This window comes from Cydia amplana, chromosome 20 (assembly GCF_948474715.1).
Source record: "Cydia amplana chromosome 20, ilCydAmpl1.1, whole genome shotgun sequence".
NCBI classification, from domain to species: Eukaryota; Metazoa; Arthropoda; class Insecta; order Lepidoptera; family Tortricidae; genus Cydia; species Cydia amplana.
In genome coordinates, this window is record NC_086088.1 from 8,401,516 (window position 1) to 8,422,567 (window position 21,052).

Below are 21,052 nucleotides of genomic sequence, written 5' to 3' on the forward strand. Positions count from 1 at the left end.
CGCCAAGATTACCCCACCACAAACTGTCTTCAGTTTGGCGAAAATATTGTATACCTAGTCCTAAGTGTTTTTTTAAATAAATTAATTAAGAAAAAGTAACTGCACTTAATTAAACCTACTAAGTAATAGCCAGTAACATAAGTAATATTGCTAAAGAAATCCTAACATTCTAAAATCAAACCTTTTCCTCACATCTCCCGACAAATCCCAGCAAGCCATAACCATCCATCCAATCCATCTGTCCTCACACGCATCTCAAGGGACAAATCCCATGTGTATCTCATTAACGGGACCCATGTACCAAAATGGGCGCTAGGCGATGAAAAATGGCCCTCTATCGAAAAAACCCATCGAGTCCTGTTAACTTGTTAAGGGTCAGTACCCTCAGGGATGAATGACCCATTTAGGCCGAATGAGGTCAAGTTTTTTTAGTCTACGCCCGAGATAATAGGGTGCGTTAGATTGTCCATGGGAGCTTAGTATCCGAGGATACAAATGAGAGAGATTAAAATATGTTTATGTTTTTTTATTTAAATCGAGTCAACGGTACTTGTTTGAGGCTTTCGGGGTGGGAATTTCTGACATATTTCTGATAATGTTCTGCTGTTCTGTTCAGTTCAGTTCAGTTTCTTTGTTGGTAAAAAATATTTTACAGGTCACACAGGTACATGTGAAATATGATAGGCACATATTTAGTTAAACACAATTCTGTTACGGGTAATCTTACAAGGAGGACCTAAACCTTAATGTTATAAAGAAGTAGGTAAGTATATTGTTTAACCTTATAAACTTATATCATGTATATATTTCTTTTTTTAGATTAGTTATTAAAACGACATCTCCATGATTCACGGGGGTAATAACCCAGGTTCATAACGAATATAATAGTAGGTAGATGTACGAGTAGATGTAGCGTAGGGACGCCCGGTCGGAAACAGGGGGGCTGTCGATAGTGTCGATCGCTGGTTGCATTCATCCAGACCGATTACCCGGGGGCTAGCCAAAATGACAATCGTTTGCAGAAAACGAAACGAAAGGCTATTAACTCTCTATATCACTTTCGTTTCTCTGCGAACGATTGTCATCTTGGTTAGGCCTTCTGGAGTCGAAGCTGCAGGACCCGCAGACAACGCGCCAATCGCTATCGCTACGTAGCGAACGAAGTGCAACTGTCACTGTCGCACTAATATGGAAGAGTGATAGAGAGACACAAAGCGATTCGATGACGAAGCGCAAGCGATCGTCACCTTGGCTAGGCCGCCAGTAGGGCATCTTTATATCCATGCTTCCATACATTAGTATGGAAGTATGGATTATAAATGCGAAAGTGTCTGTCTGTCTGTCTGTCTGTTACCTCTTCACGCTTAAACCACTGAACCGATTTAGTTCAAATTTGGTATGGAGATAGTTTGAGTCCCGGGAAAGGACATAGGATAGTTTTTATGTCGGAAATCATCCCTGAAGAGAGTGCAAAGGGGGTTAGAATTGAAAGAGTTAATGAATTTCCTAATAATTGAAGTACGCAATGCGCAAATTGAATGATTGCTATTAGCATTATCCAGGCGCTATACATTAGTTTAGCTGCTGTCACTAATTCCACGCAGACGAAGTCGTAGGCAAAAGCTTGTAAACCTCATAATCTATTTAACAAAGGGTGGGGTCCTAGTGCCCTACAACTTTTTTAAGATCTATCGAAAAGACTGATCGGCCTCACTGGTGACCGAAGAGCTGGCAGCTTTTTCGCGCAGCGTATTAGCCTCGCAATACAGCGGGGAAATGCTGCCAGCGTCCTTTTAGTAGATAAGTTGAATATTTGTTTGTCACATCACGTGTCTTCAGCTAAAAATAATAAAAATATACATTACATTTAGTGTTGGTGACCTGCAGGGCTAATGTCAAAACTTACGCCTCGCGTTTAATTCAGGCCATTCAAAACCCTGGAACCTCACGACGAATACTTATTACCAGTCTTGGATTCAATGAATAGTGGGAATAGCATGAGTTTTCGTGAATAGATGGCCTGTTTTGATTCAACGACTTCAAACATTTGCGTACTGTAACTATCCATTATTCATCGACACATAAATGATGTTTTGAGGAAAAGGATAATCTAGTACGTTATTGGTTTAAGAAAATTGCAATAAATACTCGTAGTAATGTAAGATGCTTCCGAAAGTGGGTGAATCGGTTTTCAAAATTTCGAACCCTTAATTTTACGCAAAATTTTGCTACGTTAGGTCGAAATGTGTCAGAATTATATCAGCACTACCCGTTCAAAGTTGTAAGTACTTAACTTTCCTGCTACCCAAAGGTTGTCTGGAAGAGATCGCTTTTTAGCGATGAGACCGCCTGTTGTTTACCTATGTATTGGCTACAGCAGCGCGTGTGGCCGTATTTGTTCGTTTTTAGGGTTCCTTACCTCAAAAGGATTCGAAAAAACGGAACCCTTATAGGATCACTCGTGCGTCTCTCTGTTATCTCCGTTCACGAAATAGTTATTTACCTGTAGACGACAGGAAAACCTATTAGAAATGTGCAGTCGAGCGTGAGGCGGACTTAATATACGGAACCCTTGGAACGCGAGTCCGACTCGAACTTGGCCGGTTTTTTTTTAATGATATAGGAGGCAAACAAGCAGACGAATCGCCTGATAAAGCAATCACCGTCGCCCATGGACATCTGCAATTCATCTGCAACACCAGAGGGGTTAGGGGTGGTGCGTTGTCTGCCTTTAAGATGGGAGTATTACGCTCTTGAGGATTGAAGGTCATATCGGTCAGGAAATACCGCGGGCGACAATTCACTCCACAATTAAAGATATACAATTATGTACAAATGACGGACCGAATGCCAAAAGTACCAGCCTAATAAGAAACTATTGGCACAGTTAATTATATAAAAAGCGAATATAGTCGTTAAAAAATTACTTAGTCTAATTGCTATATAACCAGTGTCTCCGCTAGCCTCCAAGCGGAGCGCCACTGTCGGGCACACAGTCAATATTCATAAACAGTAGAATTAATAGAACTACCTAAATATATAAGATATAGGTATCCTATTTATCCAATACCAATTATATCATATAGTTTACAATAAAAAAGACTCCATTTTCTTAACAATTTTAAAAAAATCGTAACATTTTCTCACAATTTCGTTGATTCGTTTTCAATCCGTAGGATTTTACGACTGATCTCATAAACCAGGGGCAAAGGTCACAGGATGCCACGCCATGGACCAGGATCACATAAATTATAGAGCTATAGCACCAATGGGGAAAATATTCGGTTTGGATAAATAATACCTACCTTTAAGGCGGGATTCCACCACTCACACCAGTGTGCGGCACATGCATTTTTGTATTGAATATGCTTGCGCCGCACAGTGCCACCCACTGGTGGAATCCCGCCTTTACTTTAGCTGGCTAGTACTTTACCTACATGATATCGTTATCACCTCGTGCCTTGGTAACACAGCGAATTTATCCCTACCCGCCACAGTCTTGTTAATTTCAGCGTTGCATAATAAATTGATTTTATTATCCGTTGTGTAAATATCTGTTACTAAAGCACTAGGGAACTAGCGTAATGACCCTATATGTAGTTGCATATAGGGTCATTACGCTAGTTCCCTAGTGCTAAAACACACATAGTTTTGCTGACTGTACCTAGGTTTAAAATTATTAAGAAATTCCATTATCGCAGGAATTAGACATATAGGTAGTGTCATATACCTACAGATTTTACAGATGCGGACAAAGGCGGACCGAACGTAATACAGGTAACCTGAAGCCGCTCATTGCCCCGAAATATAAATGTGCTGCATTCCGTGGCAGCTTCCGGTTCCAAGCTACCAAATGCTGGAATGATTTGCCACCTCCTATTAGAAACTGTGGTTCCAAATTCGGTTTCAAACGGAAACTGCGTGTAATACTTCTTAACACTCAAATTGAATCTGGACCCGCCGCACATTAGTTATTTTTATTACATATTTATTTTTTTATTCTTATCAAAATATCGTTAAATTAATCACAAATATTTTAATTCTTCATTTTTATGCCGATTTCTTTCTTTCTTTACGCCACTTTATCTTTTATGCTGCTTTTAAACTCAAAATAACTATAAATTTATTTTTCACTTACCTACTTTATTATTATGTTTATTTTTTTTTTCTATATAGTTATATTTTACTAATATATATTGTCAGTCCCTAAGGCCTTGGCAGAATAAAAGCGTTGGAATTTGCCTCGTTTTCAAATTGCAACAATATTCTGAGACAGGGCCTTTTCCCTACGGCACACATGCTGGACCCATGTGTGTATTTTTTCTGTTTTGTTTTTGAATGTGTAAGTACATAATATATTTGTCTTTGTTTTGCTGTTCTTATTATTTTCTGTTTATCTCATTTCTTTCATCTTATTGTCCTGTGTATGTGTGCTTTATGGAATAAATGTATTTCTTCTTCTTCTTCAGATAGGTGTATATTTTTAAGCGAGATCGTCAAGTACCTGCATAATATAACACTCGTAAATCCCGCACAAGATAAACTTACTTCATGAAGCATTTTTCCAGTTTTCCATACATAAACATGTTTCTGTACTAATATTGTATCAGGAAGAGCATTACCATGTTTATCTAAAACACGCATAACAAAGGACTCGTACAAACATTAGGCCGGCCGTGTCCGATCCGATGGAGTACAGAGAGTACATACGACGGCAATTTAAACACGGCAGTAAGTACTTGGGAACTGCCCTGACGACTCCAAGTTTAGGGGAGCAATGACCTATATCCTAGCCGGCCGTTCACACCCAAAAACGCGCGAAGCACCTCACTCAATAAAAACAATACTAAACTCTATTTTCCAAACAATAAAACACACTTCTAATCATAGACTATAGACTAAATACGCGTGGAAAAAAGGCATACGTAATTTTTCCCGCCAAAAGCAATTTGACTTTTATCCCGAACAAGCGCGTTCGAAAATCAAAATTTGAATTTTGAATCAGAGACGTTTTTCCACTGTTGAACGCGGTGAAGTTTATGTTTTTTAAGAATTTATATCCGATGTGGTGGTGCGTTGGTTATTTTTAAGCCATCCCGAAACTTTATTACATACTCTTACGTAATTAATAGTTTTTATTGGACCGGTAAGGACTAAAACCGCCTGATTGTACTGCTCGTTGTCCGGGAATGTAGAAACATTGAAGCTCCATGTATGGCTGATTATATTTTTCAATTAACTAGATGGGAGATAAAAATGACGGCATAGGGTGGATCGACCCCGTATTCTGGTGTTTCAATTGTGTAAAACTTAAGTGGGATGAGGTACACTGTGTTAAAAGTTCATTCTAAGTTAAAGGTAATCGTTCCTTAGAAAACGTAACATATTCCTCAAACTGTACTGTAACAGATTTCCGGAACCTGCGTTTACGTTTGTCCATGTTTTGTAATTTTGGTTCCCTTTCGCTGAAAAGGACCTCTTTCAATGTAGATTATCAAAGACCCTCCCCTGAAAACAACACAAAAATGAAAAATTTACTGGTTTTCTTACAGAAATGAACAAGTCATTTAAACTCAAAACGTAGTGAATGTTTTGGCAAACTATGCGTCAGGGGAGAGCCACAAGTAAAGAGAGTTTGTCGCAGATATAAAATTATAGGTACATATTTATTGTAGTAGGTACTCGTAAAATAAAGGCTTTAATCTATACCCAAATTAAAGGCTGATATAAAAATAAAGTAGAGTAGGTACTTATTTAAATACATGATTAAGACATATAACTGACCAAGGGAGACACCATAGTAAAGTTAATAGTAAGTAAAAAGTGACTTTTAAGATACCTACATTTTAAGATGGTATTAAAGTTTATTCTCAAAATAGTAAGCGTTTAATCGCCTGCATTTCGCATAATGCCTACAGTTTCACAAGCAGGTGTTTGGTGCAATTTTACCAATATTAAACACTTGGTGCGACATTGTATGGTTGAGGATAAGGTATTAAGTGAAAGACGAGTTAATAATTAGGACTTTCAATCTTCATAGACGATTGTTATATTAGATAGCGGCTTCACAGCCACTAAGCGCCTTTTATCAAGGTGTTACGGCTCGCTCGACTTAGGTATTTTGTTTTGCGCTTTGACAATTTATCGACATGCAACATTCAATCCTTTCAAAATATGTATACGAAATTTACCTCACCAACGGCGACACAATCCAGCACATAGGTCATTTACATGCATGCTGATTCAAATGTTTCTAATAAACCTGCTTAACCTGCTGTCTATTGTGCCCCAGAAACTTTCAAAAAACAAAAATAAATGTGGCGTGTGCACCGCGAGAGGTAAAAGTGATAACGCCCCATAATTTTTTTTTTTAAATCTAGAAAAAAGGTTTTTGGTTATTTACGCCGTAATAAAATGCGTTTATGTACTACAATACATTTTCCTCATTATAACATACCGAATCTAATAAATGTGTTTAATATTGTTATGCATATGGGTGATTAAAGAAAAAATTTAAATAATAATTTCTTTGCTCCAGTGAGGTTTTGAAATAATACCGAAGCTGTCCAGTACACATACATTTACGTTATTCAGTCCTTACCTTTTACTGGTCTCTGTTCAAGCCAAGTGTATGCAAAGTATGGTAATTTGGCAAGCTGTATGCGTTAACGTCACAGATCTACGACAGTTAATAACTTTAGCTTGCATTAAATAGATAATCTTAATGTTGCCAATATATTCTGTGTTTTTATAATAGCGTCGTAAGCTTGCAACTGATGCACGTTGCAAAGTTCCGGGTTCGAGTCCCAATCGAGACTGTCTGAGTCTTTAGTATTTAAGAGGTGATATAGATGTGTAAAAAAAATCGAGCCACTCCAGAACCTTGTCACAGTAGCAAAAACCAAAATGAAAATAGTTATCTACGATACAAGTGCGGAAAGTAGGTAAATTCGCAACGAAGTGACGATAATTTCAAACACGACCGAAGGGTTGGGTTGGGTAGTTTGACACTAATATGATTAAATAGTGGCAAGCCACACTTTGTCACTTACCATATCTGCGAAGTTAAATAGAACTGACTCTAGATGCCACTTGCTGTGTTTAATTGTCCTGGTAACCAACTCCAGGTTTAACAGGTTAACCTTGGCCTGGGTTAGTGGGCCTATGAAGTGAATGTGATGTGTTCTGTGATTAATGTATGAGGATAGTTTATAGGGTAAATCCCAGATGTGACGCTCTTCTGACGTAGTGTCCTAGGTCTCATGTTGCCCTAGTCATAACCAAGTAATGCTAAACTCCCCGTTTCTCATATAGGAGGCACACGAGCTGACGGATCGCCTTATGGTAGGCAAAGGTATGGTACGCACACCAAGTGCGCTGCCGACATTTAAGATGGGAGTACGCTCTTTTCTTGAAGGTTTAAAGGCCGTAAGCCAGAAATACCGCAGACGACAGTTCATTCCACGGTTTAGCTCACAGTTCGAACTTTACAGTTTTGGTATTAGGGTTCTATTCTAAATTTAGGTTTAGGCGCCAATAGGACTAATACTTTCAGTCCTTTCGTCTGTCTGTCTACAGGTTGTGCCTCTCATGAACTAGTTTTCACGATTAAGATCTCCAACGTTGTAGAATTTGTTACCAATATTCCTAAAAAACGTCATTGAAACCTATCACCAACGGTGTTTATGTTTATGTAATATGCAACTGTTAATTACCATCTTGGGAGCCGAGACAAACGCCTTCCAGCATAGCACAGCTATCCACGCAAAAAACTAATTAGAAAACAAGATGCAATTTTCATTCTCACGATCCCGCCATGCCACCCTGTAGTTAAACAAAGACTTATCAGTCGCGTTTTAATAACAACATATGACCTTTTTATTTCCAGTTGACACGTGAGGCAAAAACCTATGCCGTTATACGCGGAAATGCGGTGCGATGCATTAAAAAAAAACTTTTTTTCTGGCACCAAATGCGTGTGGCAAAGTTAGGTGTGTCGACGGTCAAACGTGGAACTAAAATCAAACTGTACGGTTACCATCAGTTTGTCACTGACATAAACGCCGTCGAGAACGTAATTTACTTTCTATACATCCCGTTTGCACTAATATGCGAGTGCGAGCGAGATGTATAGAAAGTAAATTACGTTCTCGACGGCGTTTATGTCAGTGACAAACTGATGGTAACCGTACTGCACCATACTCGTCTTTACGTTAGACACCGGGTGCTATATAAGCAAAGGATCGGCAGACATATTTAGTTGTAATGAAAAAATCTTTACGACTTTTTTTATATTTTGCCCGATTTTCTGCAACGGTCTTCCCCCTATGCTGCAAAGTCTCCACGTTTCTTGCAACTTTTGATAGTCTGAAATTAGTCTAAATCATTTTCGACACAGATTTTCTAAAAATACGGTGAAATTGGGGCCTAAATTTGATTTATTGTTAATGTTGTTAATGATTTATGTTAAAAAAAAACCAAAAAATTATATTTGTAACATTGTTGTGCAGCTTTAGCGACACTTTGTCTTAAGAGTATTCAAAATTTATTAGAATTATCCATACAAACTTATTTTAGCGAAACTAAAACGCCACGTTGGGCTGCAAAGTTAAGTTTGTAGGAACCAAATGGGCCGAACACATTTCACACCCGGAAACTGCTTTTTGCCTTTGGCGCTGTTTTGGTTGTTTCTTTTAGACAGTTACGATTTGACCGAATCTAACGCAATATAAATAAATTTGCTTTAGATATGAAGAGATTAAAAATTGTACTGTTTTTTCTAATAAAGTTGGACGTAGGGTATTGAATGCTAAACAGAAAACTTAACAAACTTTAAAAAATATATCTTTACCTGAAAGTTTTTAAGTATTAATTATATTTATAATTATAATTTATTAAAATGTGACATATTTGTATTCACAGACATGTGTTTCAAAAGCCAGAAACAACCCCCTCAAATTTTTTAAGTAGGTATTTACATTTCTTATAAACTGAAATATAGCTACTGACAAGATCTACTTGACCAAGTATAGATGTCATATGCTTAAGAAAAAGTGACCATACCCTCCGGTGGCTGAGGCCGGAATCGAACCGGAGTCTTCAGCTTATGTGGCTAATGTCCTGACCACTAGACCACCCGGCCACGGCGGTACTCATCACATATTTTCTAGTATTTGCAATTTTTGAAAGCCTAATCGGTAGGTACTATAGGTAAGTTACATTTTTCTTTAGTATACGACTAGTTATTTCAGTAGTAGTGTGACTAATTCAAAACACAATTCAAAAAATATTTAATAAATTAAGAGCCAACAGGAGCTAAGATTTAAATATTTTAGGTAAATATACCCGTCTCGCTAACGGAAGCGGCTCCTAAACTAGTGCGACCGTTTTGCTTTTTTGACTAATTGATGTCAGTTTTGAATAGCACGCCTCTCATTGCGGCATAGTCAATTAGGCCATTTTTGAAGGGCTCTAGCGCCTTAAAAAACAAAAATATCAAAAAAAGCAAAACGGTCCGACACAGATATTGACAATATTAATCTGTGTTGAAAAAATCATTGCTCTAGCTTCAAAACCCACGGTGGAAACAGTCGAGTACGTTTGTATGGAGAAATGACCACTCCTGTTGGCTCTTAACAACAAATTTTTGTTCCCTAGCTGTGTTTATTATTTATTTATTTCTTGTTCAGTTCCATGTTTTCACTAACAGACACTTCATTTTTTTAGATTCCGAATCAAATGCCTTTTTTGACAAACGATAGCATCCTATCACACCTTGCGCCGATCTATAAATCATGTATAACGGTCCGTTTAATTTTTTGGCGCATCTCGGAGCCGCGATGTTATCGGCGCGTGCGCAGCGTGATTAACGACAAGCAGATAGCAGATGATTTTTGGAAACGATCGCTTTTTTAATCGAATGCGACTAGGATAGCATTTTTATAAGTTTTAGATAGTATGTATATAGTATATAATCATTATACTTATATAAAGCTTTATTATGTTTTTTTTTGTACAGGGTTAGAATTGAGGGGCTACCGCGAAAACCGAATTTCGCCAATTGCGGGGATCTTTCTCTTTTACACAAATGAAGGCGTAATTGGAGTGACCGAGAAAAACGCCCGCGATTTGCGATACTCGGTTTTTGCGGTAGCCCCACTGAACTTCGTTATACACAATGGAATTTTGACAAGTATGCTGGCAAACCAACTTTGTCTGTACAAAGACAAAGACCTGTAACTTTAAGACCTGTAACTAACCCTTTTTTTTGCAAATAAATATGAATCTGAATCTGAAAAGGCGCAATTTTTTTTATGAGAGATTTTTTGCCTTTTTTTTGCCTTCTTTTCTACTGGCAATGTTTAATTACATATATTAAATGGAGCTTACATATGCGTATTTTTTTAATTCGGCATTTAATTTAATTTTATAATATTTTTATATGATTTATCCCGCAAAAAGAAATACACACTTTTATTTCATACGTATGCCAAAAAGTGAATAAAAAAGAAATTAATTTAAATTGATCCTTCCATATTATGCACTCTGAATAAACCTTAATCTTCTAGATATAAAGGTAGAAAGAGGTAGTTTTGGAATCATTGCATTTACCTACCTAATTTGTGAAGTATCCGGTCTTATAATAATTGTATCCTAAATCGTTTCCTAAAATCCTTTCTCGTTATAAAACTTCCTAAAATATGGATTATTCCATAATTTTACAAAACTCGTAAATGTCTAAACTGAATGACATTCCTATTCCTAGGAAGATTCCTACAATTGCGCTAACCACACTACTAATCTCACAGTACTATCATAACCTGATCCACGGTTCATACCAAATATAAGTTAATCATAGTTAGCATTATACTGGAACTGGACAGCTCACAAAGAAGTGTATAAGCGTAGTGAATATACGAGGAGTTTCATTACAATAACTTACCTAGCAAAGGCTCTAAGTCATAGACTAGGAATCCTCTAGACTGAGCATAGTAACGCTACCCCCTCTGCCACTTATACGGTAGTTTTACTCCATCTTCGAGTCAATCCCGTGCCGTGATTGGTCCGTGTCTTTGAACGGACCAATCACGGCACGGGATTCGCTCACCTCGTCCCCCCGCACCCCCGTATTTTTGGCAGCATCGGTTTCATGAAATAATTGCTCTAAACTCAGTCTAGAGGATTCCTAGTCTATGGCTCTAAGTATATCCAGTATTAAGTAAAGCCTGACCAGGAATATATGATCACGCGCCATGTTGCGGAATTTTACTGGAACTATTTTTTTCATACTGAACTGTCACCCTATACATGAGAATAACAGCGCCCTCTTGACAATGATCATAATATTACTGGCCAGGCTTTAGACTCGTACTTGCTCATACTGCCCGTTTCAAACGTCACATTTGACACTGACATATCGAATCCTTATCGTTTCTAGATCTATTAATTGACGTATCTCAAAGTTCGAATCGGGCAGTAGTTGTTACTAATCTCATGATCATAATACTTACTCATAATATTACTGGTCACTGTTTCGCCCGCACTCGCCCGATTCAACAGGAATAGTCAACTGCTAGTTCGTAACGCCATCTACCCGCCGCCTTGCGAACTCCTACGCTTCTATGTGACCCTGGTACTCGAGACTTAGTTAAGTCTGGCTTTAATCCGAGTTTAACGACTCGGTTTTGACGTAGATTCTGCACATTCCAATTTGATCCGTAATCTACACACGATAAGAGGTAATTTTGTTTGCATAACCGCTAAGGACCATTTAAACAATATTTAACGTAAGCACATGCCATTATAGACCTTACTGGTATAATATTAAAGTAGGTATCAATAATTATGCAAACTGTAAAACACCTTGCCGAATTTATGTTAGCCTAGTACTTTTGAGCAAAATATTTCATTTGTTCGAGGAAAAAAGACACTTCTAACCGAGCGACTACGGACGTATTTTAATGTGGCTGGTCTGACTGAACACTGCGTACTGATTGGTTTTTCATTGTATGTAATAGTTTGGCCTCACCAAACGTCACCGATAATCGCATGCAATTATTTAATCATCACTTAGCCAGCAATTATTTGAAAACGCATGATATTTAGTTGCAAAGTCTGTAGAACCCTTAACTAGAAAGGAGCTGTAATAATTACACCGCCACGGCTGCTGAAGTGGTGGAGTATGTACACAATCATCACTTAGCCAGCAATTATTTGAAAACGCATGATATTTAGTTGCAAAGTCTGTAGAACCCTTAACTAGAAAGGAGCTGTAATAATTACACCGCCACGGCTGCTGAAGTGGTGGAGTATGTACACCAGAAGACCGGTTACACGCTGAGGGTGTTCCAGCTTCGATCGCGCCACTACGTTCACTTCAACTCTTTTGTGGTGCGCGTGCCGCGACCGCTGCAGGGGACCATCGAGTGCGCCGACGTCTGGCCGAAGGGTGTCGTGTTTCGGAGGTTCCGGAGCAAACTGCCGAATCCGACACAGGAGCAGCCGATGCAACGGAGCCACGCCGTTTTATCGACTAAATAACTAGTGTTTAGTTTTAAGTTTATAAAATACATATGTATGTTAGTCTGTAAGGTATTTGTAATATGGGCCTTGTTGCCTGAATTAAATTTCTAAATAAATAATTTTCAATTAATTTTTTTTTTTAAATTTAAATCTATTTATTTCGCTAAAAAAGTACTTAAATCTACATACATTTGTGTGCAAAATCTCTAGTATGAGATTATGTGCGCGGTCACTAAACTCGCGTTTTGATGTTATTTTATATTTCATGTGATACTGATACTATTTCCTCCTTTCGCAAGTTTTATTTAACGAAACAATGGGCTCATAACTTTGAAAATAATTACAGATCGTTAAATACTCTTAATTAGGTTTTTTTTTGCAATTTCATCCTTTATTTTTTGAGATTGACTCGAATGGCTAGCGCAATACATATCAATAATTGATCATTGATTTCGGGAACTGTCGTGAGATGGCGCCACCAGCTAAGAAACTTTGATTTGAGTTATACATAAAATAATTGGAAGTTAAATGAAGTGCAGGTGCTTTTTATTTTATTTATTTACCAATTCTCATGTATTTGTATACCTACTTCAATAGTGATTGTCATGTTTTGGACAATTTGAATATAATAATATTGGTGAGAACAAAGAATTTTAATATGATTACAATAAATTAAAATTACCTCAATGTTGTCACAGTATGACAGCTATGACAGCTCCAAATAAATCCGTTTCCTTGTTCATTATTTACAAAAGTACAGTCAGTGTTAAAATATTTCACGCAACAGCAACATAACGTGTGGGTTCTTAAAATTCGATGGGAAAAGTTACAAAAAGAGGGGTAGAGTCAGACCAACCCAACTCTGCGGCGATTTTGATAGCACAGAATGCGTGTCCATGCGCTTTTGTAGCATAACGGCGTGCCGAAGTCCGGATCCGCATCCAGTGTGAATACCGACTTCCTAGGGGCGTGAGGATACCACATCTACTTAAAAAAATTTAGGTGCAATAAAAAAAAAAATATTTTTTTTTATGCTATCCAGCACTATCCAGTTGCATTCAACACCATTTTACTCGTATTGTTGAGATGATAATTGTTTTTCAGAGCCCTGTGGAGTGTGGACCCTGTGGTAAAATTGTATTTGTTATCTGTGGTAGCTCTATGGTGTCTTTGATCTTTGATGGAAAAGCACGATGTGCACGCGCTTGCAATTTAGACATGTTTCAATATGTGAAAATAAATTTTAATTAGTATAGTAAATTCACGTTAACAAATTTCATAATAAATGTTAAATGCTCCTAACTCTTATAATAATTTAAAATTCCATAAAAATCAAACGTAGGGGCATAGCTGTGGTTGTGTCAAAATAGTTCTAATAATGTTAATATCCTCTCTGGAGGAAAATAAGGACTACGTTTCTATGAAAAGGTGATTTCGCGCGGGTCGTGTACCTATTAAGCGTTCGTAAATCGTAATCCCATACTAAACTCGTAGGGGGATCGATCTATGTTTATATTTTCGTGATAGCCCCCAAAGAGTAAATTAAGTATGATACCCCTCTGTATTTAGGTACACGAAATTCGACAACGAATCGCTTCTCAAGAACTTTTTTGATTAAATTATGAACTGTTTGTACATAATTGTACCCTGAATGCAACATGACGGCTGTCCTAACTGAATGCAAATGTCACGGGCGTCTGTAAAACGTAAAGTTTACGAGCAGATAATGATCGCTATTAAGATTTCCAGGCATTTCACGTGTTTAATCATGAGACATGGTACAAATACGCCTGGTTTAGTTTCAAGAGTAACTATAGATACTGCTAAAAATAGTCAAAAAGAGCCGACTGTAATCACAACCCAATTTAAGATAAGATAAGATAGTTCTTTATTGTACAACCGTGTTACAGAGGTGTTATTATAGTACATGTGAGTTTCAACGGTATACAATGGAGACTTAAAACTAACTTAAATTTAATGCCAATATTTTTGGCGAAACCGAAGGTTTGGTTTTGCTTTGGTTTCGGTGGAAACCGACCCTTGCGGCCCTAAGACTTATCACGTTTCAAACCTCTCTATAAATTAATTTGAGTTAGACCAAGATACGTCAGCAACGATATTGATAGCACACGCAGTGCAAGTATTATTTTAAACGTCAAACTTCTGTGAAATTATGGCGTATAAATAACACTTGCACTTAAAATCGTTGCAGACTTGCTTTGGTCTAACTCTACACTCTACCCTCCTTTTCATAGAAGGCATAACTGATAGTGATATAAGTATGTCAGATAAGTGTCATATAGGCCGTTTTTAAAAGTCACAAATGTATGTAAGACAGCTAACTGACATGATTCCATTATTATTCTAATATCGATTTGGTGCAAGTTCGAATTAACCTGTAAGTCTACATACCTATATAATATTCCGTCACTGGCCTAGATATTCGTTTGCAGATCGACCTTAAGTATGCATTTTCAATAAGGTTTACGAATTATCAATTCACCGACCTTCATAAATTTAACAAGTTAATTACCCCCGTAGTCTTCAATTATCAGTTAAATTTTATCAGCTCCAACCATGTTTCAAGTACTCAATTAGGGTCAACCAGAGTGCAATGAAGACCTTAACATGAACTTGATTGCGATCAACCCTGCGCGCGCGCATAAAGTACGTTGTGTATGGCTGCTCGTACGCATAATACGCATTACCACAGAATAAGTAAAATTGAGGTTTAAGCCTCGTTGAAGCGGCACAAAGTAGCTTATTATGCTCTAGAACACAAAGTAAAATTATCTATTACGACCCTTGACTTAGCAAGTCTAAAATCTGCCATTCAAACTGCCACTGCTACAGCGGTGGTGCCGGCGCTGTGGCGATATAAGTAAATTTAAGTAAATGCCTTTAAACGAGCAATTCTTGTTTATTTATTTATATGTATATTTATTTATATATATATTTCGGGGATCTCGGAAACGGCTCTAACGATTTCGATGAAATTTGCCATATGGGGGTTTTGGGGGGGCGAAAAATCAATCTACCTAGGTCTTATCTCTGGGAAAACGCGCGCATTTTGAGTTTTTATATGTTTAGCAAAGCTTGGTCTCCCAGATATTAAAAGTACCTATAGTCAACGATGAAATATGTATAGACGAAGTTCTTAAGTCAATACATTTTTGACTAAGGAAAACGCGGTCTATATGCAAAAGTAACTGACTGTCTCTGACAGACGCGTCTGTCCGTAAAAGGTATATTATACAGACTACGTGAAATTTTGTACCTATAGAGATAGCTTCAGGCCCGAGGATCATCATCATCACCCCACGCAGATAAAGTCACGGGCAAAAGCTAGTAACCTACCCCCTTATTCATAAACGTCTGCTAAGTTAATCAGTTGATGATCGTCGTTTGTCCCTCTCTATGGCATAACGACAGATAGGGACAAACGACGATCATCAACTGATTAAGTTAGCAGCCGTTTATGAATAACGCCATTAAGTACTTAATAAAATAATCTGCAGTTCTTGTTCTCACTGTTATTTTATCACTATATAATATAGATATACCTTCGTCAAAAGGATATCGTCAATTTTATCAACCTGCTCATTTACGAAAACAAGACTCGGATCCTTAACAATGTTTAAAAGTTGTCATCGCATCGACAAAAACCACAAATCATTATAATAAGACAAGCAAAAGATTGTAACACATTTATAATTGGCACAGGTGACCGTCTAATAGATAAACCATGTTAAGTTTGCTGTTCTGTCGTTGTAGAATAGGTTTTATATGGTCGAGATAAGGGCTGTTGTGGGAGAGTGGTGGAATAGCACATGCCACGGTAGGCGCAGTGGTCGCAATTACTTTGAGCACATGTTTTAAGGCACGCGTCAGACCTAGGACAGAGGCGTGGAGTCGCTAGGTGCATTATGTGTAAAACTTCTCGATGATTATTTATATTACTTAACTAGCGACCCGCCCCGGCTTCGCACGGGTTAATAAATTATACATAAACCTTTCTCTTGAATCCCTCTATCCTATCTATTAAAAAAAACCGCATCAAAATCCGTTGCGTAGTTTTAAAGATCTAAGCATTCATACAGACAGACAGCGGAAAGCGACTTTGTTTTATACTATGTAGTGAAGTTAAAATGTACGGATTGTGGATACTACCTAGTCGTGATAGGTATATTCATATGTCGAGGTCCCGGGTTCAAATCCTGGTAAGGGAATTTATTTGTGCGGTTATCAAAAATATTTTTTATGTATTTAAGAATTTATTTCTATCTATCGTCGTCGTACTAACTCACAACACGAGAACAGCTTTTTGTTATTGTGGGGCTAGGTCGATTTGTGTAAGATTGTCCCATAATATTGACGAGAAATTAATTGATGAAATTGAAGACTCAAGCAAGGTTTTTTTCATTAGTGTGTGATATCTATTTCAATTTATAATAATCAATAGTTCTTGTATATTATGGTTTAAAAAAGACGAAGTAGTCTACTCCACAGACGTCGCTGTCGGCAGTTGTCTCGTCAAAATCAGTCTTACACCTGTACTTCACCTGTGCTCGCATTTTCCGACCGTTCGTACTTCGCATTACCGTCTAATCGGGAATAATCATACGCTTCGGCCATCTACATACATGTTTTATGCAACAGTTTTTAATGGTAAGTTTCCTTTAAGTATTCCTAAGTAATTTTATAGTAGGTACTTACCTAGTTTACCTACCTAAAATATATTTATAATAATAATAAATAAAATTCTTTATTTCAGGCCAGTTTGCCCATAGATTTTAGTTACATATTTACAGACTTACATTACTAGTGTTAGTAGATCTTAACCTAGGTCTCACAGTTTCAAAAAATCATCATTTGGGGTCTTGGTACACAGGACGATGAGCAGACGCCCAGTGACTATAAAACGGACAGTCCTATCTCTCAGCTATATCTACCAGCAAGCTGTTGGTGCTACCCCGCAGGCGATACATTTGAGAGGCGATTCTTTTCCTCATTATGGCATGAAAATCGTCCAGTCGTGCTTGCGCAAACATGCCTGACGCACTGCAAAAGCGTGGTAGCCCCAACAGCATCCTGAAGCCGTTATTGAACTGGACACGCAGAGCACTGTAAGCGCGCTTCGTATAATTGATCCACAGGCTGCACGTGTAGAATGATTGGCAATACGACATGAACAATGTTTTCTTGACCTCCACTGTACAACGCGCAAACCTGCGAATCAACATATTAGCTCTTACTGCCAGTGCCCTGCGTTCCCTTTCAATATCCGCATCGTCCTTTAGAGTCTCGGTAATTACATGTCCCAGGTATTTAAAACTGGACACTCTGTTCAAGGCAACACCGCCGAGTGTCACCGGCTCAACTATTGGTAGGGTCTTATTACCAGCTCGAAAGATGAGTATCTCGCTTTTTTTAATATTATAGATGAGCCCGTGAGACTCCGCATACGTGTCACACACCTTCAACAATTTATTCATAGCACTGATCGACGGGCTCAACAGCACCATGTCGTCGGCGTAACTTATGTTGTTTATCATTTTGCCACCGATCGAACAGCCAACCATAGTGCTGCTGAGCTCGACAATCAGCTGATTAACATAAATGTTGAACAGTAGTGGAGATGTAAGTCCCCCTTGCCTGACTCCGCATTGAGCTCTATAACCTTCCGAGACCGACATCCCCCACCTCACAAAGTTATACTGATTGTTGTACCAATATTTTAACAGCCTTATCAGTTCTTGAGGAAGACCCGCCTTCTGCAACTTCTCCCATAGTTTTTCATACGACACTAGGTCGAATGCTTTCGAAAGATCGAGAAAAGCAGCGCACACGGGGGTCTTCCTGTCAGTGTAGTACCTGACGGTGTGCTTCAGAACCAAAATAGCACTCTCAGTAGACAGACCCGCACGAAAACCAAATTGTCTATCATCTAACACTGCATGTCTACTGAGGTGACGTTCAAGCACACCGTCAAGAACCTTCGCTGCAATTGTGGCCAAAGAGATTGGCCTATAATTGTTAATGTCAGACACATCGCCGGTTCTATTTTATGTTTAAGTATTTTTAAGTACCTACTGACCTAAAACATAGGTATTTTTTTTAGATTGAGTCGTACAAATATTACTGGTGACTTTACAAACGGTTAGTACCTACTTTAAATATAAATGTTTGCACATTGCACGGTGTAGTGGTTGAACATAATTTCAGCATTCATTATGCTGCATTACATTCATCATTCATTCATTGTGCATTATGCTGTACTTTAAGTACATTTACAGAAATGTAACACAGTGAGGTTTACTCTGTGTACTTACTCTGTTTATTATAATTAAATACATTTACATAAATATTTGTGTAAATTTAAATGCATTTTTGAATGGTTTCCTACTTTTTTTTGTTGTTTGCGCTGTTGTTATTTTATTCACATCCACATTTCAGCATGATGATCAAAATTATGACAGAAGCTTAATATTGAACAATAATAATTCAAAAGTTTAAAAAAACACATAATATATTAGTTTATATAGAACAAAGCTCAGACTACCTATTCCGTAAGCAATACCTACTCAATATGACAAAACATCAGCATTTCAATTCACTTTTTTTCCCAAAAAAGCCACCGTTTTTGCTCACAAAAAGCAGGCTGCTTAAGCAGTAAGTTACAATAATCCTATTGTCTTAAATCATTACAGGCTGGAGATGGGATCAGCCAAAAATGCGTGTGTGGTGGAATGCGGGGGTTTGCCTTTTAGGGGTAGTGGTCGAAACGGACGGTAGGTTAACGCCTTTTGGGAATTCGCAGACGGATTTGTGATGGACTGGCTGCGTTGTGGAGGATTCGGTGAGTCAGGCATTTTAAAATTGTAACCTATCATGTAAATTTACAGCGGATTCTTGGACGAACAATGGTTTGAACCAGGATTTTGTAATTTTGATCACTTTCAGATGAAAAGCAGATTATTTCCCGATTATTCGAATCCCGGTAAGGGCATTTATTTGTGTGATGAACACAGATAATTGATCCTGAGCCATGCTGGGTGTTTTCTATGTAGGTAAATCGATTTATCTATATAAGGGTGTATATACAATCGTCGCCTAGCACCCATATTACAAGCTTTGCTCAGTTTGGGGCTAGGTTGATGATGATGTAAGATGTCCCCTAATAAGTATTAAGTTTTTTTTTACATGAATGTATACGACGACGTATATTTGGTTTTAGTTGTTATTTGCGTGTAGGGTGTAGGTAGGGTTTGCAATCCGGATCCGAAATGTATGAAATTATCCGGATCCGCGGATATTCCCATACATTTCGGATCCGTCGTGCAAACCCTAGGTGTAAGTTACCTTGTGCAATTGCAAACGCTGAAAGCGCAAAATCCCTACCATGCGACAACCTCGATAAATCATAAAACTCCCGACTGGTATTCCGCAAATTAGTTCTATTACTAATTATTCTACATGATTATAAAAGTCTGGACTGGAGCCGGCTGTACAAAGGCAATATGACACAGGCAAAAACATGATCCATCCAGGGTTTCCCTTTCATCTCCCTACAAGGCACGTCATGAAATTTACGTCGCATACCATAGTACGACCCCACCAGCAATTTAAGACCTCTCAACAAACCTTAATTTGGCTAATGTGACCTTATTCACCTAGTTTTAAGGTTGAGATTTGGACACGTTATTGACGGTTAGAGTCTATTGATTCTGGTCATCGAAAGTACAAAGTTTTTAATCGGTTTTCTGTATTTATGAAGGACACACGGGAGCCGGTAGTACTGAGTTTAGAATTATGTTAACGATTTTATTGCAATAATGAAAATGGCCAAGTCACAGAAGTTTTATGTACTATCAAGGATGACTCACGTTAGAACGGTCCGGGTCCGGGCCAAAGCGTTCGACACTTCTTTTTCCATGTAAAGCGTCACGTTATTAATCACCGATCGCCCGTCATAGAAAACGAAGTTTGAATGCCTCGGCTCGGACCGTTCCAGTGTAAAGGATGATTCACTAAACCGGGCCGTGCCCGGGCCGAGGCGTTCGATATATCATTTTTATGACGGCTGATTGGTAATCACGTGGTGCTTTCCATAGAAAACAAAGCTCTGGAAGCTCCGACCCGGCCCCGGCCGGAACCCTTTTGGAAAGCGAAATACTTGATGGAACCCTACAATAAAACAATAGTTTTTAGAAAAGTATTTTTTTATTAATAAGCATAATAATTATGCTTATTTTATTATTCTAAATTATTCTAAATTCTTGCGGAACCCCTGCAGGGGTGTCGCGGAACCCTAGGGTTCCGCGGAACACACTTTGAGAATGGCTGGTGTATGATAACCTAACTGAATTTTTAGTCATCTTTTTTTTCGAGAACGATTTTTTTGCTATACATATACATATATACAATAGAGCACAACCAAGATTTGAACCCACAATTTTTAACCGCCACACACAAATGAAAGGTTAAGCTGAGACCAATGTTATAGGTCAACCAGGCCGTTTAGATCTAA

At 38.1% G+C, this 21,052-nt stretch overlaps 1 protein-coding gene and 1 non-coding gene across 2 annotated transcripts in view; one reads left to right on the forward strand and one right to left on the reverse strand.

Moving 5' to 3' along the window:
• LOC134657586 (transmembrane protein 80-like) overlaps positions 1-21,052 on the forward strand; it is a 418,575-nt gene that overhangs the window by 298,540 nt on the left and 98,983 nt on the right. The gene's annotated exons all lie outside the window — the stretch shown is intronic.
• On the reverse strand, positions 9,071-9,142 carry Trnam-cau (transfer RNA methionine (anticodon CAU)). The gene has a single exon. It is a non-coding gene; the product is annotated as a tRNA-Met (tRNA).